Raw genomic sequence first — 26,188 nt, 5'->3', positions numbered from 1 at the left:
TTAAATGCTTTGTACAAGATCACACATCTAAGAACTATAATTGGAATTCCAAGCTTCTCATTCCAAATCCAGTCTCCTTTCCAGTATATCAAATAATTCTCTCAGGAAAAAAAAAATTAACAAATACAATTGATGATTATGAGGAAATCTAACATTTCAAGAATCAAGCTCACAAACAGCATCAGTCACATCAAAGTGCAAAGAAAAGTGCAGTTGAAAAAGAAAAAGTGCAAAGAACTGAAAAAAGATGTCTATAAAAATATTTTATTTATAGTTGGAAAATGATTCAAGTCTTTAGAGGAAGCTGGCCCCTAGAAGAGCTGTTATTAATTCACTTGCAGTGTAACATAGTTTTCTTGAAGTTAGAAGAATGGAGATTAGTTTTTTAAATTGGTAATTATTGCTATGAAGAAAAAAAACCTTGTCTATAAGTAAGACAAAAACTGGAGTATTTAAGACTGGGGGGAAGTAATTTTTACCCATATTGCTTACTTTTTCACTTGATGTTACAAATACCATAATCAAAAGAATTCTAGGTAAGCTTCTGAGATCTGGGTATCTTTATCAATCTGTAAAACATTCATCCAAAAAAGCTGAGGGGAAGTAATTTTTTTCCAGTGGAACAAGAAATTTTCTTCCATTGAGGAAATTGTGAATTCTGGAAAAGATATTAATATACTAAGAAGCAACATTATTCTGGTATTACAGAAATTCCCAAGTGAAGGAGTATTGCCACATATCAAAAAAATATTGAGGCATATCCAAAAGATAGACTTCAATGACCTAGAAGCTTGCCTGATTTAAGCCCCACCAGAAAAAATATCCATCTAGCTAGCTAGATATAGATAGACAGACAGACAGATAGATAGATAGTAATCAAATGTGGACTTGGAAAATAGATTGTCTATTAAAGATGCACTAAATGTTCAATGTGATTTGTGATTTCATGATGAATTTTAAAATATGCTAAAATATTACAAACTTAATACCTACAGTATATTATTACAATAGGAGTACTTTATAGTAAATGTTTTAAAAAGATTTTTAAAATATTTATTTTATATCAATTAATTTAATTATTTTGCTGTGTCATTTTACACATTACCATAAATTTCAGAACAGTTGTAGCTGTGTATTGGTGGAGGGTATTTCCTCACACCAATAAAATTGTATATGTGTCTGTATGTATAGTATATATAACCAGAATAGTTTTCTCCTTGTTCTTCCAACTTTAAAAAAATTCATGCTACATTGTAGATGAACACACACACACATACATACACAAATACAATAAATATATATGTATACTAATATTATCATTATGCCACCATACCTTTAATTTGACATCAACTCTTTTTTGTGTATCTTTTTGGAGACTCCCTCCACAGATGTTCAGTTCATCTCTTCCTTCCCTCAGTTGATATTTTCTTTGAGTAAGACTTTCTTTTTAGTTAATGTCTTATAATCTTTTAGTTGACCGCTAACTCACCCTTTTCCTAGGTGTGTTCTATTCTGCTTCATATTATATTTAATTTCCCCAAACATTTGTTCACTTCTACACTATAAGATTATTGTTCTCAAAGTTGTCTTTTCCCTCCTCATTTCCTAATATTGAGGAACCCTCAAAGGAGAGTTCCTAAACAATCTCCAGACCCCTCCTTTGAGCCCTCAAGGGCTCCTGTATCTCTCCCACAACCCTTACGCTCTTCTTTTGGGATTTTCTCTGGACTTGCTCTGGAGGGTGTGGGATAGAGCTGCTACTGAGACTTTTCTCATGACAGGCTGGTTAATTCTGCCCTTGTATCTGGGAGGAGAGCTGAAGAAAGTGGAAGTCTAGGGCTGCTTAGAGAAGTGGCTTTACTCAGCCACCCCTTTGAAAAACTTTAGTTAAGACATGAGACATGGAGTAAAGAAGAGCTGAGTTCAATTTCTGCCCCAGATACTTAGTAGATATTGGACCCTGAGCAAACTGTTTGAACTTTACTTTCCACAACTGTAAAATAAAGAGTTTGGACTCAGTGTTCTCTATGGACCCTTCCAACTTTGAACAGAATATTCTATGATACTTACGCTCCTGATGCTCACAATCTGGTTCTTCTATGTTTCAATGAGCCATGCATTCATCATGTGGTGACAGCTAAGAGGATGTGCTCCCTCTGTTTTGTACTTAGTAATATGTCTTGGATAATTACTATGGTAGAATTATTTCTTACTTTAGATTAGTCTAATAATGGGATTCTAGAGACTCAGCAAAACTGAACAATTGGACAATAGACAAATAAACATCCAGGGCCATCTCTTGTCATCTAGATATACATCTTGCCATTAAACCCAGATGGCTCTGGAGGGGAAAGTGAGGCAGGTAACTTTACACAGACCCCTTTAAATCCAATTTATTTGTATGTCATGACATCACCTTCTTGATGACATAATCATCTTCAGGAACAAAAGACAAACAACAAACAAATAGTATAGTGGAAGTCTTTCCAGAAGCTGGTCTCCACTGGCATAGTGTTGAAGAATACAATTACCTCAATGTTATGAGTCATCAGAGTAGTATTAGTAAAATGGGTTTATTATAAAGACTTCCAGAATGAATGTATTCTCCTGTTTTTTATGCTTTTTCATGATATTCCCTAAAATTATCTTACACATTGCTAATAGTAGCTTATAGGTTACATGAATTATCAGAGCATGAAAGGACTTGGTGATCATCTCACTCAACCCCTTCATTTTACAGATGAGAAAACTGAAGAAGAAAGTGATTTACTTAAAATCAATTGGAAGTCAAACTACCATTTGGAATGAGGTCTCTTCCCCCAGCTACTAGAGTTCTTTCTACCCTCTATCCAAGGATTCTTACTTCTGAATAAATGTGAGAGGATCTATAAACTTTGGTGGGAAAAATTGTTTATATCTTTATTTCAATATAACTGATTTCCTTTGTGATCCTATGTATTTATACGTTAAAAAATATGATTCTGAGAAGGTGTCCTTAGGTTTCACTACCACCCCCAAAAAGACTAAGAAGCTATGCTATGCCATATTGGGTCAATAAATACTTGTTATTTAATTTAGTTAGATTTCAGAGGGATTTCCAAATACTCTTTTTTAACTTTAAATAAAGAGTTTTTAAAATCTTGTGAATACAACAATCAAGAACTGTTCAAATAGAAGCTTTAAAACAAGTTTTGAAATTCAGTTTCCCCCCCCCACTCCTTTCTTTCTTTCTTTCTTTACTTTTTTTTTTTTTTTCAGTAGAGACAACTTGGTGTAGTAAGAAGACTGATAGACTTGAGAATCAGGAGACTTCAAATCCAGATTGTAATACTTTCTTTGGACAATTCATATTACCTCTTAGGATCTCAGCTTTTTCTTTTATTTAAAAAAAAAATTAACATTACTTATAGCAGCCTTTCTCACAGTAAGTATGTCATGGGGTAAAAACTTTGTATATCTTTAAATATTCTTTAAGTTAGTTATTAGTCAGTTCTTTAGTTTTGAATTTAACAGTTAATTTTCTAGAATATAATTAGGGTTGAAAGAAAAAAAATGCCTTATTGCCAAGTCAATAAATATTTAGTAAATTGTCATGGGAATTCATTATTATAAGAGTTTTTAAAAAATACAAATACAAACCAGTTCAAGTAGGACCTGGAATTAGAAAAATCCAGTCTTTATTGCTACTAATCCCTTGTAGGATTACTAACACTTTGTATGACTTTTATAAAGCATTTAGTCTCAAGTTTGTCTTACTACTTCCTGGGAACAATATTACCTTTTCACCTTCCTCCCATTTGGTGGATTAATTAGCATTTACAAAGAGTTCATAGGCAAGGGGATACTTAAGTATAGGATATTAAGAACATTAAGGCTCTTACAAAAACACATAAGATGCTATACTTTGAATCAGAAATACATGGGTCCACATCCCACCTCTGGCACTTACTAGCTCTATGATCATGGGTAAGTAAGGCATTTAACTTCTCTGAGATTCTAGCAACTCTAAGACTATTATTTAAAGAAGAGTAGAAGTCTTCCTTGGAAGAAGTTACTGGTTTTAAAAGATTCTAAATTTTTTAAAAAAGAGTTAAAAAAAAGAGTAAGATGGCTTAGGAACTTTTCCTTGATCTTCTTAGGTCAAGCTATTTCCATCTCTTCTTTAATAGTTTGGTATGTCCTTCTTTCTGCTTCATTTGGATTCAGATGCTAGGTCTATTTCTCACTAATTGGACTAGGCAAATCATTTAACTTTCTTTTTCCTCATCTGTAAAATGATAGGGTTAGAGCCTAAGGTCATTTAGGATACAGTTTATGATCTTAATCTTCTTCAACTGTACAATGCAAATAACATGGTTATATAACTTACCTTACAGGGATACTGGTTGCTGGGATATTCTTTTACACAGTTTAAAGGGACACATAAGTTTCAGTTACCATAATAATAAATAACATTCAGGCTTAGATACATAAAGAGATGCCTATTATGATTTGCTTAAGATGGTAAAATATGAAGTGAGATTAAAATGTTTTAAGTTCTTTAAACTATATTTTATTTCATTAAATATTTCTTAATTACATATAAAAATTTGTAATATTCATTTTAAATTTTTTTGAGTTCCAAATTGTGTCCCTCCCTCTTCTCCCTTCACTATCCCTTGAGAAGGCAAAGAATATAAAAATTATACATATGAACTCAAGCAAAACATATTTTTATATTAACCATATTACAAAAGAAAACACAAAACCTAAGAAAAATAAAGAAAACAGAAAACATATGCTTCAATTTGTATTCAAAGTTCATCAATTCTAACAGATAGAATTTTTCATCATACATCCTTTGGAAGTGTCTTAAATCATTGTCTTGATCAAAGTAGCTAAGTCTTTCACAATTGATCACCCTTATACTGTTGCTGTTACTGTGTACAATTTTCTCCTGGTTCTGCTAACCTCACTTTACTTCAGTTCATACAGGATTTCCTGGGTTTTTCTGAAATTATTCCACTTGTAATTTCTTAACACAATGGTATTCCATCACAATCATATGTCACAACTAGTTTAATCATTCCCCCAGTGATAGGTATCACTCAATTTCCAATTTTCTTACCACCTCAAAAAGAGATGATACAAATATTTTTGTACAAATAAGTCCTTTTCACTTTTCTTTGATCTCTTTGAGATACAGACTTAGTAGTGACTTAATGAGGTCAAAAGGTTATAAAGTTTTATAATCCTTGGGGAATAGTTCCAAATTGTCCTCCAGAATAGATGAATCTATTCACAACTCCACCAACAGTGCATTAGTGTTCCTACTTTCCCACATTCCCTCCATCATTTCTGTCATGTTAGCCATCCTGAGAAGTGAGAGTTGTTTTGACTTGTGTTTGTCTGATCAGTAGTAATTAAGAGTATTTTTCCCAAGTGATTATTAATACCTCTGACTTCTTCAGAAAACTGCCATTTATATCCTTTGACCATTTGTCAATTGAAGAAAGACATAGTTTAGTAATTTGACTGTTTCCTATACATTTGAGAAATGAGGCATTTATAAAAAAAAAAATTGTTGTGAAGCTCCTCCCCTCCAGTGTACTGCTTTCCTTCTAAATTTGGCTGCATTTGTTTTATTTCTGCAAAAAGTTCTTTAATTTCATGTAATCAAAATTATTCATCTTGCTTCTCATGATCTTCTCCATTCTTTGGGTCATCAATTCTCTCCTTGTCCATAAATCTAACAGGTATATTTTCCCATTTCCTCTTTATTTTTGTCTCCCTTTATAATTAAATAATGGTATATCTTATCATGGTATATGGTGTGAGATGTTAGTCTATGCCTGTTTTCTTCCAGATTAATTTCAAGTTTTCCCGGAAATTTTTCTCAAATAGTTCTTACCCCAAAAGCTTAGAATTTTGAGTTTATCAAACACTAGATTCCTATGATCTGGTATTGTTTACCTAATCTAATCTACTGATACACCACTCAGTTTCTTAGCTAGTACCATATTGTTGTAATGATTACCATTTTGTAAAATAGTTTGGAATCTGGTACTCTTAGACTACCTTTATATTTTTGGTGGTTGTTGATTTCTTTGATATGCTTGACCTTTGGTTCTTTCAGATGAATTTTGTGATCAATTTTTCTAGCTCCATAAAATAATTCTTTGGTAGTTTGATTGGAATGGCACTAAATAAGTAAATAAACTTAGATAGAATTGTCATTATTATCATTTTGGCTCAGGCTACCCCATTAGTAATTAATATATTTTTTTATTTGTTAGATATGTATTTAAGTGACGTGTTTTGTAATTGTATTCCTATAGTCTCTGGAGTTATCTTGGTAAGTAGATTCTCATGTATTTTATATTATTTGCAGTGGCTTTAAATGTAATTTTTCTGTCTATTTTTTCCTTCTGAGTTTTCTATAGAAATTCTGATGATTTATGGGACTTATTTTATATTCTTCTACTTCACTAAAGTTGTTAATTGTTCCAACTAGCTTTTAAATTGATTTTCTAAGTTCTCTAAGTATACTATAATATTGTCTGCAATGAGTGATAGTTTTGTTTCCTCATTTTTATTCCTTCAATTTCTTTTTTTGGTCTTACTGCTATAGCTAGCATTTCTAGTACAAATTTAATAATAGTGGTGATAATGGACATCCTTGCTTCACTCCAGTCTTATTGGGAAGGCTTCAAATTTATTCATATTAAAGTTTGCTCATGGTTTTAAATAGATGCTACTTATTATAAAAATGATTCTATGCTTCCTAGTACTTTTAATAGGAACAAATGCTATTTTTGGTCAAAAGCTTTCAATGCATCTTTCAATATAATTATAGGATTTTGTTTTTGTTATTGATATGGTCATTGTGCTTATGGTTTTTCTAATATTGAACCAGCTCTACATTTCTGAAATAGCACCTGGTCATAGTACATAATCTTTGTCATATATTGTTATAATCTCCTCACTAATATTTTATTTAAAATTTTTGCATTGATATTCATTAAGAAAATTGGACTACAATTTCTTCTCCAGTTTTGCTCTCTTCAGTTCAGGTATACAAACCATATTTGTGTCATAAAATGAATTTGGTACCAATTTTTAAAATAGTTTATATAATATTTGGATTAATTGTTGCTTAAATATTTGATATAATTCACTTTTAAGTCCATCTGATTATGGTTTTTTTTCTTTGAGAGCTCATTTATGGCTTGTTCAATTTCTTTTTCTAAAGTAGGAGTATTTGAAAATTCTATTTCATCTTTTTAAAAATCTGAGCAATCTATATTTTTGAAAATATGCATCCATTTTACTTGATAGTTTTGCTGGAATATTAATTGGGCAAAATGATTCCTAATAATTACTTTAATATTATTTTATTGGTGGTACATACATCCCTTTTATTTCTGATATTGCTAAATGTGCCTTTCTTCTTTCTTTTAAAAAATCAAATTAACCAATGGTTTGACTATTTCATTGTTTTGGGTTCCCCCCCCCCACAAAATCAGCTCCTAGTTTTATTTATCAAATCAATGTTTTTTTTTTTTTACTTTCAATTTTATTGACATCTGATTTTTTAGGATTTCTATGTTCAATTGAACTGATGTTCAATTGAAGATTTAAATTTGTTCTTCTAGTTTTTTAGTTGGATTTCCTATTAATTGATCTGCTTGTACTCTCTTTTATTAAGGCATCTATTTACAGATATAAATTTCTCTCTGAGTACTGCTTTAACTGTATCTCACACATCTTAGTATGTCTTCATTATTGTTATTCTCTTTAATGAAATCATTGTTTCTATGATTTGTTCTTTGATCCACTTACTCTTTAGGATTAGTTTGTTTAGTTTCCAGTTAATTTTTAAGATATGCTAGATGATCCTTTGTTGAAATGTAATTTTTATTGCATTATGGCCTGAAAAGAATGAACTTAATAAAAAGTAAATGCGTTTTTAATGCTGTGAGTTTTTTATGCGTTAATAAATGGTCAATTTTTGTAAAGGTGGCATGTATAGCTGAGAAAAAATATAATCTTCTCTATTCCCATTCAGTTTTCTCCAAAGGTCTATTATATCTAACTTTTCAAAGATTATATTCATTTACTTTATCATTTTTTCTTATTCATGCTTAGATTTATGAGGATCTGACAAGAGTTATTTGAGGTCCTCTGTTAGTATAATTTTTCTATTTCCTTTTTAATTCACTTAACTTTTCTGGAAAGAATTTGAACATCATGTAATTTGGTGCAAATGTTTATTATTAATATTAATTCAATGTTTTGGTACCTTTTAGTTTTCCCTGCTTATCTCTATCAATTAAGTCTATTTTTGCTTTTGCTTTGTCTGAGATCACAATTGCTATAAAGTTCTCAAGGGGATGAGATATAGAGCTAGATATCTTGGGATCTAATCCCAACTGTTTCTTATTACTTGTATGACTATGGGCAAATCACTTCATTTTTCCAAGCTTCAATTTTCTCATCTGTAAAATGAAGGATTAGACTTATTAATTCCATCATTATCCTCCCTTAACTGATGAAAAACTGAGATTCAGAAAATGTATTTGCCTTACTCATGGTCACTCAGCTAATTACTGGCTTTGTAGGCAGAACTGTTAGTAAGTAGTTGCTGAAAATAAGTTGCCATGATTTTCTTTGGTTCTGAAATATGTGACTCTAGATCCTGTGAGGTTTGCAGGACTGCAAGGAGCTCAAGACCTACTCTGCTTTTTTTCAAACCAGGATGGGAACTGGGGTAAGTATCTCTATTTAGGATAAAGATGCTGGGGAGTGCTCTGAGCTTTTGCTTTAGTTCACAATACCTTCTAAAGTGGGGGAGATAGTCTGTAGTAGTCTAAATATGTCTGTGTTGGAATTTGAGCAAAAAAAGCCGACTGCCTTCGTGCTAAATTTTAAAAATTATTGGACAGCCTTAAGGTCATGATCTTAAGGCCAAAAAAAGAGCCTGGATAGCATTCTTGAAGAGATCATTAAGGAAAACTACAGGCTTTGAGAAAAAAATAAAGGATCAAGGAGCCATAGTCATGAAAACCAAAGTTTGGCAATTTCTGCAATAAAAGATCAGAGGTCCTGTAATACATATTCCAGAAAGCAAAAGACCTTGAATTACACCCAAGAATCAACTTTCCAGTGAGACTGAGCATCATTTTTCATGGGAGGAGATAGATCTTCAATGAAGTAAGGGACTGTCAATTATTTCTATCAAAGAAATCAAAACTAAATAGAAAATTTGATTTACAAACACAGGATTCAAGAGAAACATAAAAAAGGTAAATAGGAAATAAAAATGTTATTTAAAGATTAAACTACTTATATTGCTATGTGGTGAAATTATACTTGTAACTTTTGAGAACAGTATCTTTTATTAAAGCAGAGGAAACATACATAGATGGAAGATATGGGTATAAATTAATTCTGATGAGATGTTATTAAAAAAAAAAGATTGTACTTGGAGAAGAAATTGGGGGAGGGACAAAATGAGGTAAATTAGAGCACATGAAGAGGCAAAAAAGACCTAATATAATAATATTAGAGGAAAAGAAAAGAAAGGGATGAGCATTGTCAAAAGGAGAATAATAATAGCTGGCATTTATATAATACCTCAAAGTATTATATTATTTAAGAATTCCAAAGCACTTTACAAATATTATTTGATTTGATTCTCACAACAATCTTGTAATGTAGGTGATATTATTATCCTCATTTTACAGATGAGAAACTGAGACAGACAAGATTAAGTGATTTGCCTAAATCTCACAAGCATTAAGTCTCTAAGGATGGATTTCAACTCAGATTTTTCTGACTTCAGGTCTAGCCTTCTTATCATTTCATCTAGCTGTCTCGAAGAAGTTATACAATGTGTAAGTGGCAGGGCAAGGACTCAAATCTATACCTTGTGGTGCCAAGTTTGACATTCTTTTCACTACACCAAATTTTCATTGAAGTAGTTCTGATTTAAAACACAAATACACACACACACACACACACACACACACACACACACACACACACCCCTGAAAGAATTGAAGATGCATGAAAAAAAATTTAAGACGAAAATTAAATACAACAGTAGTTCTTTATCATAATTTTTATAGAATTAGAATATGAATACACAAATATAATGAGAATATACCCATTCTATGTGTTTAAGTCTCAACACAGATGAAACTATTTTTAGATAAGATTTAATACCAGTTTACTGGTGATTTCTTTGTCTTCCTTATTTTTCCTTAATTGCATTAGTTAATTTCTGTATCATATCCCTGAATCTCTTCCACTTTCTTGCTATAAGGCAAAAATATGTATCATTCATAAAAGTATGTCCTGATATATTGCCATATTGACATCTGTCAATGTTTCAGGTTTATCTCCTAAGAATTTATTTTACTTTTATTTTTAATAGATAATTTCATGGAATTATGTAGAAAAGTTGAAGATCATCATTGTATCATAGATTTTGAGATTAAGGGACATTGAACCTCAATTCAACACCTTTATTTTGCCAAAAAAAAAAAAAAAAAAAAGGAAGTTGAACTTCAGATTCACCAGGCAACTTGTGTAAATTCACATAGGCAATATGCTGGAGATCCTGGATCCTCTGAAGAAGTCTAGTACATATCTAGTGTTCATTCCACCATATTCTATTTATGACATTGATTAGTAATATAACAATAGATTACTCCAGAACTGACAGAGAACTTTGTGAATTCAAATCAAGAAATAAACCAAAAAAATTTACTTAAACTATTTGGATAATTGCTTCAATTTTCCAGTTTGCAAGAATAGATACAGTCTAATTCTTTTGGACCTTTGAAAGTGATAGATGAATGGAACAATGGAGAAGTGGGAAAACAAAGCAAAAATCCTGATTCTCAAATAAGATTTTTTTGTAAATATTCTATTGAATTATAAACCTTGTTTTCTGACATCTATTGTTACAGGTTGTGGTTGAGAATGATTGATTTCATATATCTTAAAAATGAAAAGATAAATGGATTTCATGATTGGTTTCAGATGATAAATTATTATGTTATTCCTTAAAGATTATACTTTATACATGGAGTGAGAAACAATCTTACAACTATAAGGGTACATGTTTGTTAACAAGATAGTATTTTAAACAATATTAATCTATTTATTTAGAAAACAAGCAAAGCCCTTTAAACAGACTTAGAAATAAAGGGAATGACATTATTCAATCAATGTGATTTAGTAAAGGATATTTGGTAGAGGATAACATTCTTTTATATTGAAAGACTTACAAAGTTCTGACATAAAAAGACCTTTAATATTATAAAAATTTATTCCCAACCAAAAGGTAATAGTAAGGGTAAAGGAGAAATATTAGAAGTCTTCTCACTAGACATAGGAGTAAAGTAAGGATGCTCCATTTTCTATTATTACTTAAAACAGTTCTAGTAATTTTATTATTTAGGCAAGAATTTAATTTCTTTAAATTAAATGTATAAAGGTAGGCAAAGAGGAGATAAAAATTATCTGTGTCTACTAATGATGTAAAGATTTACTAAGAAAATCTCAAGACTTCAGCAAAAACCAAAAGAAAACGAATTGAAACAATGAATAATTTCAGTTATTACAAGACTATAAAATAAGGCCACAAAAGTTAATAGTATTTCAATAAAGTAATAATGAAATCTAGGAGACAAAATCAAAGATGATACCCATTTGCAATAACTATAAAATGCATAAAATGTCTGGGAATATATCTTCCAAAGAACTATCAATACCAAATACATATAGACTCTTTAAAGAAATAAAAAAATTAAATAATTGTAAGAATATGCTGCTTTTATGTACTAATGAAACAAAATGATAATGCTTTTGAAGTTAATTTACATGTTTAGTGACATGTCATACTATTAAAGAGAGGCTTTAGGAAGACAAAATAATAAAATATTCATTGAAGAGGACAAGATATCAAGGAGAATTTTTTTTTTTAAGTAGGAATTTGGGCAGTTAGATGATGCTGTGGATAGAGCACCAGCCCTGAAGTCAGGAGGACTTTCAGGAGGACTGAAGTCAGGAGTGACGAGCTGTGTGGCCCTAGGCAAGTCACTTAACCCCAATTGCCTCAGGAAAAAAAAAAGTAGGAATTAAGGAGGAATATGATATCCAGATCTCAAACTATATTATAAAGCAGTAATCCTATAAAAACATTTTGTAGTAGTTGAAATAGAAAAATAGATGAATAGAAAAAAACTAAATAAAGAACCGAAGGCAATTGAATCCATTATCCATGTGTGTGCATACATATGTATATGTGTATATATATATATATATATATATATATATATTTAATATTATATATGTATGTGTATATTATACATATGATGTAATGATATGTGATAATCTAATATTATATTATGTTATAATATATGATTTTATATACATAAAGAAGCATATATATATATATAGGAAACAAATTATCTAGGATATAACTCCCTTTTGAAAAGAAATTCTAGGAAAATTGGAAATCAGTCTTACAGAAATTAGATTTAGATTTATATCTTACATCATATACCACAGTAAATTCAGAATAGAAAAGTGACTTGATTACTAAAGATCATACAACAAAAATAAATGGGAAGAGAAGCAGATTATGAACACTCCACAGTTATGTATAAGGGATGAATTCTTAACCAAAAAGATAAAGAGGATTTTAAAAAAAATTCTTTATATAAAATGTAATTAGCCTCAAGAAGGGCATCATTCAATTAGGAAAATCTTTGTAGCAAGTATCTGATCAAGGTCTGAAATTTAAGCTGTGTTATTCAGTTGTGTTTTTTTAGTCATTTCCTACTCTTTGTAACCCTATTTGGGGTTTTCTTCACAAAGACATTAGAATACTTTGCCATTTCCTTCTCTATATCATTTTAAAGATGAGGGACTGTGCCAAACAGGTTTAAGGAACTTACCAAACATCAAGTGTCTTACTCAAATGATGTACCCAAATCTCTAAGGCCAGCTTTGAACTTGGGTTTCTTGACTTTAGGTGCTCAATCCACTATGCTTACTTAGCTGGCTATTTTAAATAGAAGAATGACTAAAAGAAACAAATAAATATGTAGAGCTAGTAGCCAATCCCTAGCAGATAAGTAGTAAAAACACAGGAAAAAAATTATCAAAAAAATTGAAAACTTTTGGAAACCAAATAAACCAATGATCTAAATTGCTACTAAGAGAATTAAAAATAAAAACAGCCCTGAAGCATCAACTCATGACTAGCAAATTAACAATACTGATCTGATGTCAATATTAAAAGAGTTATCAGAAAGACATGAACATTCAGGCATCATTGGTGGGGTATTGAATTAATCCAGCCATTCTGGAAAATAATTCAGAATTCTGCAAAAAGTGACTTAACAATCCAAAGCCTTTGACCTAGAGATTTCCATTGCTATGTATATATGTCAAAGGTCAGTCACAAAAAGATTCTTCTTCCCCTCACTATTAGACACAAAAATATTTATAGCAATACTTTTTGTAGTAGGAAAGAAATAGAAACAAAGAATATCCCCTTTGATTAGGGAATGATTAAATAAATTGTCAATATGTATATGTGGTCTAAAAGTAGTGAATTTTTACCATCTTCTGTCTTGTTTTCTACCACCCTGATTATATATATATATATATGTATATATATACATATATATATGAAATACACTATTTTCTATAATATACTATACTTTTATACTATAGCAATACAAAGGAACTAACTGCACAGAATTTAGAACCATTTTGTACCTTTTTTTTTTCATGGATCACTATGGCTCTTTAATTTATTACCAAGTAATCAACCTCTTAGGAATGAACTTCTATATTTAGTTAACTAAGTACCAGAGCTTCAGCTTCACTAGGGAATAGAGGGAGAAACCTCAAAAATTCAGAAATACCTCCACATCATAATAAGAAATAGGAGTAGAGTGTTGTGAGGATATTTACAACAATAACTTCTAACAATGACTTCTCACTATACTTCTCATTATATGGTTCTTAATGTAATAAATTTTACACTTTTAAGTCAAACTTATTATGATTTTACTTCAACCTTTACAGTCACTGAATGATCATTTAGAATTTAAACCCAAGGTCACTTTTCTATAAACCAAAAAAAAAAAAAAAAGTTGGATATTATATATACTGAAGATGGATAAGACACCATTTTGGTCAAGCCAACTAATCAACCAAACAAATTAAAGGAGAAAGTGGGAAGGTGGCTAAGAATTAGAGAATGAGAAAGAAACCTAAGAGATTGGCTCAAGTTCCTCATTTTAGAGATGAGGAATCTTGGGCACAGAAAGATTTTATGTGGTGTTCCTCTGCCATTTAGGAGTGATTAAACAATTCTAACACAATTTTAAAGAATTTTCTATGAAGAAAAAAAATCACGTATTTTTGATGTAAAGGAAACATTATTCAATTATTATTCCAGGAAGCTGGTAATACTGAAAATAAAATACTTATGACAATATTTCACTCCTTGTCATAAAACACTTAGTATCATTTTTCTTAGAATTTAGAAAAAATAAGGTACTTATATAACCATTTCTTCCATAGGGGCTAATATTTCCGAATCCCTTCTGTTCAGGTAATGTATCTTTTCATTAATCTCAGTCAAAATAATTATTCCTATTTTAATATTGACTTAACTTTCTAAAAATATAAAAAATAGAATTTGGGGAACTTTTACAGTTAGAAAAAAATCTTGTTTTCAATAACATTTACATAAAGGTTTTTGCAAATGGAAATATTGTACTCTAGATCAGAGAATCAAAATTATAGCAGCCAAATTAAAATACTGTTGGAAAATGTTTTTAAAAAATAAGTAAAAATGCCATACAAGTACCTTTCAATTCTAAAACTCAAGATTACTCACATCATACTTAATACTCTTACTAAACATGATATACTAGGAAATTTAAAAGCTAGGCTTGCTCTTGTTAATCAAGGAGATACAATTCCTACAGAATCCTATGGAAGAAACAATAAAATGAGGAGAATCCCTGTTTTTATTTTCTTTATAACATAAGAGCAATCTCAAAACGGATGATGGCAGGAAGTTTCCAGTCTGATATATAAAGTGGATAAGTCCACTGTGGTTTTAAAATTTCAAAGAGTTGAAGATGAAAGTGAATTCCTCTCAGTAGGGAACAAAAAAAGAAATGGACCTATCAGAATTGGATAAGTCATGATCACTTGTTTCAAGGTGAAAGGAATGAGGTCCTCTCAATAGAAGCATTTTTACTGTGTGGGTGTCATTGATGGTCAAAACCAAAAACACAGAAGAATCACTAAGGAGAATATTTACAATTGTTGTAAAAACTGGGGCAACTCAAGGCATATTAGAACTGTGAAATAATGACTCTTTCCCTCAAAAAGGTACTCATGATATCTTAGGTAAAATAGTCATCCTCCAGTGCCTGGAATTAGAAATGTATCCTGATATACCAACTTTGTGTCCTATTCATTTATTGTTGTTGTTCTTTTTGTTCAGTCTGTCCAACTCTTCGTGACCTCATGGAAAATACTATCCATGAAGTTTTCTTGGTGAAAGATCCAAGAGTGGTTTGCCTTTTCCTTCTCCAGTGAATTAAGGCAAACAGAGGGTAATGGCTTGCCCAGGATCACACAATTAGTAAGTATCTGAAGCCAATTTTGAATTCAAGTCTTTCCTGGTCTAGTACTCTATCCTCTGAACCATTCAGATGTGTCCTATTCAATTATATTCTTAATCTGTTTTCCTGCCTCTATTTCAAATTACTTGAAGCACATTTCCAATGATTCTCTATGTATAAGAAACAACATAAGACTTCTTATTTAAAGAGACTATGAACAGAAGTAGTCTGACTATATAGTGAGAGTGAGGGACAAAAACAAGATATTTGTGTTATTGATACCCATGAAATGGAAGAAGACCTAGAAGAAAGTCTCCAATTCACTAAGTAAGAATTTCTATATACATAAGATGTACTTGAAGAAAACATGAAGAAGGTTCATACAGGATATAAAGAAATGTTTAGGTTGTGATTAGTACTTAGAAGGAATGCCCTTATCAGTAAGATCAGGAATTCATTGGAATATTAAAGGAAAGTGAGAAGTAATACAGGATTATAGATTTAAAGCTTTAAAAAAAAAAAGTAGGAAGACAGTTTATCCAACCCCAGTAAAAGCCCAAAGATGTTTACACATACACACACACACACACACACACACACACACACACACCATGTATTTATTTATTCAAAATCTAGCAAACATCCTATGAAACTATGCACAGGGAGAAGTTTGAGGGAAATGAAGATTTAGTGACTTTCAGAAGCAAGTATTTATTTGCTGAGGAGTACAAAATCCATGTTGGACTAGAAATTGTGTTGTTTAAGAATTCCTATCCAGAATCATTTTATGGGGCCAACAAAAAAAGCAATCATTTCACAGAAAATCCTGACTTTGTCCATGCTGTGTTCATTTTCAGAAGGTACTTACTTCTATGTGCAAAGAAATGCTCAGGATCAAATATAGTATGTATATTTCAATATACAAAGTAAATTAAGTTTTGATTCTTCCAAGATTCATATGGTTTTATGGTTTATAGGAGTTTGCAGTCTTAAAATTCTGGTCACCTCTGATATTAAATTGTACGAATATGGATGGATTTGGAAAATTTTTATTTTCTTTGTTTAAATCCATGTATAATTAGATATTTCATGAAATAGCTGTGGAAATAATTAACATTTTTTCTTCTTACCTTTCATAGTAGTCCCAGGTCAAGCTTATCAATTGAACATTGTAATCTTTTCCTTTTTTAAATTCATGTCACACCAGCCCTTAAGTCAGAAAGAACTGAGTTCAAATCTGGTCTCAGACATTTAACACATCCCAGCTGTGTGACCCTGGGAAAGTTACTTAACCCCAATTGCAGCAACAAAAAATAAAATAAAATAAAATCATGCCTGATTAGAGATTTCCTTAAATATGTGGAAATGGTTAACATTTTTTCTTCTTTCCTTTCATGGAAGTCTCAGATCAGGTCTTATCAATTAACCATTGTAATTTACCTAAAGACAACATTGAACAGGTCAATAACATGCAAGATATATGTAATATCAATACATATTTTGTATGTATATCTATATACACATAATCTATCCTTTCTCCCTCCTTCTCAAAATATTTCAAATCTCATTATTTTCTTCATTTTTACAACATCCCAAATAAAAGGTAGAAGTGAGTCGTGTATACTCACATGTATATACATATATATAAATATTACATGTGTATTATATATGTATATAAATATTGCGTGTTTACATATATAATTTAAATTGATGGAAATTTTGAAGCAGAAAGAGAGGATGTGATATTTCCTAATATTTTACATAAAGTCGGTACCAGTTTCAAGTCTAGGACAAAGTTCTTCATATTCCTTATCTAGTATTTGACCCCACTATATGCCACAGTCTCAATCCTCAAAAAACTTGCATGCTCTTTTTCAATTTCACTTTCTAGCATTTTTTTTCTCTCTTCTCTCAAGGGTATACATATCCATGGCGTCTTTGTTTCTGTCCTGTTTTCATCTTGGATTCCTCATTTTTTTTTTAACTGAGTATACATTGGAAGAAATCCAAGTAATACTGTTCTTGCATTAGTTGATGATCAATGGGAAATGCTTCTTTCCTATTCTCAGGTCTCATTGACTGCTTGTTGTTACTTGGAAACAGGAAATCTAGATTCCAAGAATAAAGAACAAATTCATTTTCACTTTTATCTTTTTGTATTGGGGGAAGAATGTTAGAAAACAGTTTTCCATATGATAAATTTGATTTGCAGGAAAGGACTGACAAAAAAGAATTATCTGTTTGGTTACTTGAGTTGAGGAAAACTTTGCCTCATAATTTTGGGTCCAATTAAAAACTCATCATAATTTCATTTCCCTTCTGGTCTTTCTTCTGTTACAATTAACTGGAAAGTGGTCTTGTTATATAACTATGAGGATGGGATGGAAGAAAAGAAAGAAGTGAGATTACAGAATATTATTTTAATCTGAACCCAAAATGGTCTCAGAAACCAAAAGCTGATCAATCCTGCCTGTTTCTTTTTCTTATTCCCTATCTAGCAAAATAACGGGAATCATTAAATAATGAACTAAAATCTATGTCCATACTGAAATAAATGATTTGAATAGGGCATTCCTTTTCTGTTCTCAATTGTTGGCCACTTTTTAAGTAGTTTCTTCATATATACATCCATACATACAATATATATATATATATATATATATATATATGAAACCTCCATCTCCACCCCCTCCCTCTCCACCTGTCCTGAATTTAACAGATTGTTGCTCTTTCTAGATCAGTGAATTACTGACCAGATCTCCAGCACTATACTCTTATCCACATCTGCAAAATGGTCATTTCTCTCAAGCAGTCTTCCCAGGTTAGCACCAAACCGAGAAAAGCAAATTCAGAAGAAAGTAATCAGGTCTTTCACCCCTTGAATACACAGCAGCTGTTGAAATAATGGCTTAAATATTTCTTTTTTTTTCTTGCTTTGACTAGGCATTGCTTTAAAAGAAACAATGATGCAGCAATGAAGTTTTTCTTGAGTATTCCTTTAAGTGTACTAGATATATGAAAATGCTCCAGTCTTTGATCAGTAACAGATGTATGATAACTCTCAACAAGTTGTCATAATCAACTAAATATGGACAAATTAGACAGAAATTTATGGGCCAAAATCCCCTGCTATAACATACATACTATTTATCAGGATGGTGCAGCTCCAAGCTCATTTCTAGTTTGTCCCTAGATTATGTCCAGGTTCAAAATGAGATAGGCCTGGGATCCATTCCAAATCTAGACCAGCTCTAAACTAGGAACCATCAGCAAAAAGAATGGTGTTTCTGGAGTCTCCTTCCAAAAGAAGATTGTGAAATGAATGCAGTAAGGACCTTCTCTACTGGTACACCTTTTTAGTATCCTATAGATAGATAGATAGATAGATAGATAGATAGATAGATAGATAGATAGATAGATAGATAGATAGATAGATAGATATAGATAGACAGATAGATATGATATAAATGTAGATGGTAAAGAAGAGAGATAATGATTAATGAGAAGCCTTCCCTCAAGAAGTTTATTTTTAGTATGGTCTTATCACCCTACTACTATTCATAGACAGATATAAAACACAAAAGCCTTAGAAACAGTTATCTATAATATTTTAAAAACAGACAAGCAATGTGTTGAAAGAAATGAATCTATCTTGCTGTTAGAAATCAAATTAAAGCTATGAATCTCTCTCCCTTTTTCTTATTCTCTGTCTCTTTTTTTCTTTCTGTTTGTCTCTGTCTCTCTGTATCTGTCTCTCTGTCTCTCTGTCTCTCTTTCCCTCTTTGCATAACCTCTGCATTATCTCACCTAATAATAAAATAATGCTGAGTAAGTGCTTTAAAAGAAGTTAAGGATTCCTAAATCTACTGAGTTAATAGATCAGACATCAGGATCATAATATTTAGATCTGAAAGAGAAGGGAAATAAATAAGCACTTATTAACACCTATCTCACAAAATTTCCAGGAGGTAAATGAACTGTTCAGGGTCACAGGGCATGCCTGAGGTCAAATTTGAATTTGGGATCTTTCTAACTTTAGATTCAATGTGTTATCCATTTTGGCAGCTAGTTTCCTCAGAAGAGTTTGGGGATTGTGGAGTAGTAGAAATAGCACTGACTTTAGGCCTTGAGGATATAGATAGATTACAATCTTATGTCTACTCTATGACTTAAGCTCCTTACTTTTCTATTTTCTCTTTTGTGAAAAATGGGGTGGTTTTTGACTAGGTGACCTCTGAGGTCTTTTTTAGCTCTTAAAATGCAGGATTAATCATCTCACATCCCTCTGGATTCAATAAAATCCAGTGACTTCCTATTAATTCTAGGGTGAAATATTAAATCTTCTCTTTGGCTTGTAAAGCTCTTCACATAACCTGACCTCTCTCCATCTCTCCAGTCTTGTTCTCCTCTATGAAAATGGCCCTAGACTTCTTTGATGTTCCTCACCCATCACACTCCAACTTCCAACTGTACATTTTCACTAGCTGAACTCATCACCTGAACATTCTCCTTCCTCTTGTTCAGCTTTTGGCATCCTTCAGGTCCCAACTAAAACAATACCTTCTGGATGAAATTCCTTCCTTATTCTAATTCTTACTATAAAAGCAAATAAATAAATAATAGAGAAGGTAAATAAAGTCTTCCCTCTACAATTACCTCCAATTTATCATATCCATAATTTGTTTTTACCTAGTTGTTTGCATGCTGTCTTCCCTATTGTCTCCCCTACTTGGAGCTCATTGAAAGCAAGGACTATTTTTTGCCTTTTTTGTATCTTTAGTATTTAGTCCACTGCCTGCCACCTGGAAGGCACTCAAATTTCAAACAACTAAGCCATAAACACTGAAATATCATTCACATATCACTAGAAAAGGTGCTCTTACATTTGTTGTCATTAATTCCCCCTTTACAGTCTTATGAAGGCTATAGACCCCTTCTCTGAATAAAGTTTTTAAATGCATAAAATAAAATGCACAGAATTACAAAAAACAATGAATTATATTAAAATAGAATTAGAAAAAATTTAAATCCATGGTCTCTATATTAAAGACCTCTGACCTAAGTTAATCCTCAAATTTTAAAGATACAGAAATTTGTGCTTAAGTTAATCAATTTGTCCAATTCTTTTAGATTTACTCTAAAAGAGAAGCAAGATGACCCTATATTATTTGCGGGAGAGGGCAGTGTAAATTACAGAAGGCTTCCTGATAAAGATTGAGCAAGCCTTTCAAAAGAAAGAGAAACAGCTTTTCAGGTGGGTGAAACAGTAAGTGCAAAGTTGTAGAGACAAGTGAGTATTCACAAATGTAGAAAGATGAAGAGGAAAAGCAGGAAAAACTAGCATATTTGCCTAATGAAATGGAGGAGGAAATGTGGCTCAGTGAAGAGGATAGATAATTTCTCTGGAATCTTTCTGAAACAAATTTTAATGCCATCGACAATCCTAAAGCACTGTACAAGTTGATAATAACAGCCACAGAAGTAATCCCTATTAGATATTTTGACACATAAAAAATAGCCCCATGTCTACTTGCTTCTTTCTTTGAGAGTGAATCTCCAGACTCATCACAGAGTGAATGGGAAGTCAATCCCCAGGCACTTCCTATAAGGTGTTTGACTGCTTATAAGACTTACAAAAACCTATTGATACTTCTAAAGTCCCCATTAACTAAGATGCTTAATGAGGATATTCAGAGTCACCCTTGACACTCCCCATTTGGTCCAGGTACTGAATCCCACACTGTGCTGGTTTGTAACATCCTACACCATTCAGAGGCCTCTTACCAAAGAACAATGTGCAAAGCAAACAAACTTTGATAGTCCCAACTCAGGGCTCAACCTCAAAAGTTAACTATTCTCTTTTTTAAATAAGTAGCTTAGTGATTCTGTACCTGTCTTCCCAGTTGATTTGAGAAAATGCCAATTGATGTGTACATCCAAACAAAAGACTTTTGAAAAAAATGGTCTTGGATATTTTCAAATTTTAATGTTTGAAGAAAATGATATTCACACACATGTATTGTACTTAGACTATATTGTAACACATGTAAAATGTATGGTATTGCCTGTCGTCGGGGGGAGGGAATAAGGGAGGGGGGGTAATTTGGAAAAATGAATACAAGGGATAATATTATAAAATATATATATATATATAATAAAAAAAATTAAAAAAAAAATTTTAATGTTTGAAAATTGCATTAACTTAAAAAACTGGAACAGAATTTTTCTCTTAAGCAAGACATGGTACAACGAAGCCAAGTGAAGGTATCAGAAGCACCCTCCCTCCCCACCAAAAAACCCCAACAAGCCAAATTTATGGTGAGGAGATTTACTCCAATCTGCATAAAATCACATTATAGGCTTATAGCAGGTTTGCATTAAGGAAATAAGTAAAACACTATATAAAGTCCTACACATGGGTTCCTCAAGACTAGGGCATAGTTTGGGGTTTTTTTTTTTAACCTTTCTTTCCTATCTCTAGAGTAATGCCAAAAACATAGTTAACTGATCTAAAGAAAAATGAAGTAAAATTGTTATATCCAGTACCAAACACTGTCCCAGCTAGGTTTTGATATAGAGTTCTCTAAAGAAAAATTGTTACTCACATGTAAAATGTATGGGATTACCTGTCATGGGGGGGGGGGAGGGAGTGGAGGGAGGGAGGGGATAATTTGGAAAAATGAATACAAGGGCTAATATTATTTTAAAAATAATTAAAAAAAAGAAAAATTGTTACTAAATTAATTTATTCCAGATGCATAAGGAAACATTTATAGTTTGAAAAGGTAATAATTGTTTTCCAAAAAAAGAAAAAAAGTATGTTAAAAAAAGTTTAAAAAGTATGTTAAATTTTCATTCTCTTGAAATAAAAGGAACCCTCCTACTACATGTATTTATTGTCTTTTGAAGTCACCCAATCAACAAATATTTATTAAATGCTTACTATAAGTCAGGCACTGCACTGGCATTTTGTATACAACAAAAAGGAAAAAAATAGTCATTTTTTAAAAACTCACATTTTAATGACTAATTAATAGTAGGAAATAGTAGAAGAGATGGCTTTGAAAACTCACTAAATTTTGTGATACAGGCAAAAGTCAACTATTTATATCCATTTAAAGATGAGTCTGTCTACTGAGAGATATTTATAAAGGAAGAATGTTCAAAAAGCCAATGATATCAGTTTGTTCTCACTTTTATAGACAAGAAGGTCATGATGAAGAAGATAAATCCAATTCTATCTCTAAATCTTATGAGTTATTGTTTGAACACATTCTGAAACACATTTTCTTTTTCCAAGCTTAAAGGGTCTATATTAGCTATTGCTTGCAGGAAAGAACAGAGATAGTTAGATAGATAAAGTGAAGCTCAAAGGAAGCCTTAACGCAGTGGGATTGATATTAAATAACCAATAGGTCAGAGGTAGCTTGATGTAATGGCTTGAGATCTACCTTCAAGTCCTGTATTTGACACATACTGATTATGTGACTAGGGACCAAAAGCTCACAGTGCTCTAGGCAATTGCCTGAGATTACAAGCTAGAGAGAAGGTGCCCACATGCTTTTGGTAGAAGAAGTCTACTCATTCTGAGAGTTTCCTATACAAATGAAGTCATAATTCTAGTCCCTATTCCACTAGTGCAAGGCATTTCAGAATGAAATACAAGAAAATATTTCAAGGAATTCTCCTGAGTTCTGGCTTAAATAGTTTTCTCCAAGGTGAAGTATTCCAGTAAATTAGCTGGCAGTCCTTGATTCAGGGTTGTCTTTTCTATGATGCTGTTCCTTTATAGCACACAAAAAAAGTCTGAAAAAAGCTTGGTTGTAAAAAGTTCATTCCAGACCCATACATCATCCTCCTTAAACATGTTTTTTTATTTGTTTGACAACAACCTAATTTTAACCTAATAACTAGCAAGCCCTAAAGGTCCCTCCAGCCTCTGACAATGAGAAAAAGCCTGTCCAAAGCCAAAAGGACCTAGCAGTCCAAAAGCTCAATCTTTGAGAGACTGTCAGTTGCAAAAGCTAAGGATCAAGGGCTAATCTGAAGGAACATTCATGGAGGTCAGTCACATTTACATTTCAGTGGCTAGAACACACTTTTTCTATATATTGCCATTTCCCCAACTACTTGAACTGATTAAAGGATACTGGAAAATTACCTAAGCCCTTAAATTGCCACAACAAAGGCTTGGTTTCTCTTTTCAATCAAAACAACACAACTGCTTGATTCAAATGCTAATAGCCAAAGCCCTGAATTGGTCACTAATCTAGGAAGAGACTTTCTCCTGCAAATGACCAGAGACTCCTCTGCTGTGGCAATTCTCATAACTGTCTGTCAAAAATAAACAAATGAAAAATGACAAGTTTCTCACATTCCCAATATTCCTTCAAAGGAAACTTTTTTTTCATGGTGGTCCTGGGAGCACTTGACAAAACAAATTTCTCAAGAATCAGGCTTTAAATTTGACCAAGGCTATAGTTCTTCTTGTCAGTTCCCATCCCTCCCATCACAAAACCAAGAAGTCATTTAAACAGGTTTAACAAAATCCTTTGCTCAAGAACAATGGCATTGGTTTTTTCTCTATTCCATTTGCCATTTTCAAAAAAGGAATTTTTGTTGGGGACCCTTCTGTCACTGGCTCCAATGGGAAGATGCTATGCCTCATTCCTTATCTCCCTTGATTATTACCACAAATTCTCTGGATTAGTTACACAGCCAATTGGCTGTGTCACCTTAGATTTTTCCTCAAATATTTAGATTAAGATGATTTACATACTATGAATGAACCCTTACGTATCATATTGTGGCTTGGCACAATGGAGAAAGTTGACCTTGGAAACAAGAAAACTTGGACTCAAGTTCTGCTTCTGACATTATGGCTAACAGATCCTGAGCAAGTCATTTAAGTGTCAATATACCAAGCAACTTTTCTAAACTAGAAATTTCAGAGAAGGTGCAGTCCTGCATGGTTAGATCGAATTTAGTGACCTGAAAATTCCCTATAGCAAGGAAATCACAGGCCCAGAACTTATCATCCATTCCCATACAAAAATATACTAAATGTATTTATATTATGATTTAAAGTAGCCTATGAAGTATTTCCCTTTTTTCTTGAAAATAATGACACTTAAATTCACCATAATTTTTTAAAATATTTTGAGTAATTGTTGGCATAACTAATGGGTTATCAAAATTAGGATAGAAGAGGATTATGGGTGAATTTTTGGAAATTTGTATAGAAACTGTCAAATGATTTTTATTAACATTATTTTTACTTTTAGGAACTTGTGATTAACCCTGTGTATAAATAGATACCAAACAAAATTGTATGGGATATTTTTAGATTCTATAAGGAGTATATGGACATAATAAACTGCAGAATTACAACATACTTCAAGCCTAGACACTATATCATTGGAGGTCCAAGATTTCACTTTTAGACGGCATCCTCTGTGCTTTTTTTGTCCTCCGATATATAACTATGAATTAAACTGTAGAATCCAATCTAAGTTTTTGAAGGTAAGGACTCTTTTATTATTCCCTTTATCTCCTAGCCTAGAATAGCTCATGGAATATGGTAGATAGCTTGTTGAATTCAAATGAAATTTAATTCATTCAATTCAACTCAACTCTTATTAATCAACTAATGAGAAAAGAAGGAAGGAAGGAAGGAAGGAAGGAAGGAAGGAAGGAAGGAAGGAAGGAAGGAAGGAAGGAAGGAAGGAAGGAAGGAAGGAAGGAAGGAAGGAAGGAAGGAAGGAAGGAAGGAAGGAAAAAGGGAAGGAAGGAAGGAAGGAAGGAAGGAAAGAAGGAAGGAAGGAAGGAAGGAAGGAAGGAAGGAAGGAAGGAAGGAAGGAAGGAAGGAAGGAAGGAAGGAAGGAAAGAAAAAGGGAAGGAAGGAAGGAAGAAGGGAAGGAAGGAAGGAAGGAAAGAAGGAAGGAAGAAAGGAAGGAAGGAAGGAAGGAAGGAAGGAAGGAAGGAAGGAAGGAAGGAAGGAAGGAAGGAAGGAAGGAAAGAAGGAAAAAGGGAAGGAAGGAAGGAAGGAAGGAAGAAGGGAAGGAAGGAAGGAAGAAAGGAAGGAAGGAAGGAAGGAAGGAAGGAAGGAAGGAAGGAAGGAAGGAAGGAAGGAAGGAAGGAAGAAAGGAAGGAAGGAAGGAAGGAAGGAAGGAAGGAAGGAAGGAAGGAAGGAAGGAAGGAAGGAAGGAAGGAAGGAAGGAAGGAAGGAAGGAAGGAAGGAAGGAAGGAAGGAAGGAAGGAAGGAAGGAAGAAGTCTAAGATATCCACTTGGGCCAGGGCTCTCATTGTTTCTCCCATTCCTCTCATTCTTCCCAGCTAAGAGAGCACATATAGCTTGGGTTCATAGTTTTCCTGATAATAAAATCCCAACTGACCACGGCTTCTAAGAATCACTTAAGCAGCTTCCCTTGCCAGGAGATTATAAAAGGAGAGCTTCCTTCTGAAGGAAATCTGATATTTAATTTCTAAAGCACAGCTAATCAATCCTTTCTTTCCTGTTTGATGTGATCTTGCTATCA

This window comes from Sminthopsis crassicaudata, chromosome 4 (assembly GCF_048593235.1).
Source record: "Sminthopsis crassicaudata isolate SCR6 chromosome 4, ASM4859323v1, whole genome shotgun sequence".
Taxonomy (NCBI): Eukaryota; Metazoa; Chordata; class Mammalia; order Dasyuromorphia; family Dasyuridae; genus Sminthopsis; species Sminthopsis crassicaudata.
Note: the sequence above shows the minus strand (reverse complement) of the source record.